The sequence below is a fragment of the Propithecus coquereli genome, unplaced genomic scaffold (genome assembly GCF_000956105.1).
Source record: "Propithecus coquereli isolate 6110/MARCELLA unplaced genomic scaffold, Pcoq_1.0 Scaffold252, whole genome shotgun sequence".
NCBI classification, from domain to species: Eukaryota; Metazoa; Chordata; class Mammalia; order Primates; family Indriidae; genus Propithecus; species Propithecus coquereli.
In genome coordinates, this window is record NW_012148086.1 from 4,526,795 (window position 1) to 4,527,398 (window position 604).

Below are 604 nucleotides of genomic sequence, written 5' to 3' on the forward strand. Positions count from 1 at the left end.
CCGCCTGCGCGTGCGCGTCGCGGGGCACTGTGGGGCCGTCGTCGGCGCTTGCAGTGCGTCACGGTGTGGCCGAGGTGGGGGCACCGGTGTCCTGCCTCGGGTCGCTTACGCTGGCCGCCCGCATCTGGTCCTGCGGCTTCGACCTCTGGTTAACGAGGGCCTGGAGAGGCCCGCGGAGAGAAGGGCCTGGTTGGTTTCACAGTGACCCGCTGAGCACCTGCAAGGTGCCACACGCAATGTTTCCTGTCCCCACCTTCTGGGCACCTTCCCCGGTTGTCACATAACTCATGAGATTAGTGGTTTTCAACTCTGTAAGTATACATACCCTTTTGTGCATTATGGTAGGATGTGTTACAGCTGTTTCTATTCAGACATATGTATATACACACATAACCATATGCAATTATGGAGATCTGCATGTTTAGTAAGTACTTCAGGTGATTTTGACGCACTGCCAAGGTCGAAAACCATGGCCTTAAACCGTATGTATCCCAAACTTAATTCTCTGTCTCCTTTCCCTTTTCCCAAGACCCGGTAGGGAGTTTTTTAAAACGGGTTGTGAACAAGTTAGTGTGTCATGAAATTCAGTTTAATGGGTTGCAAC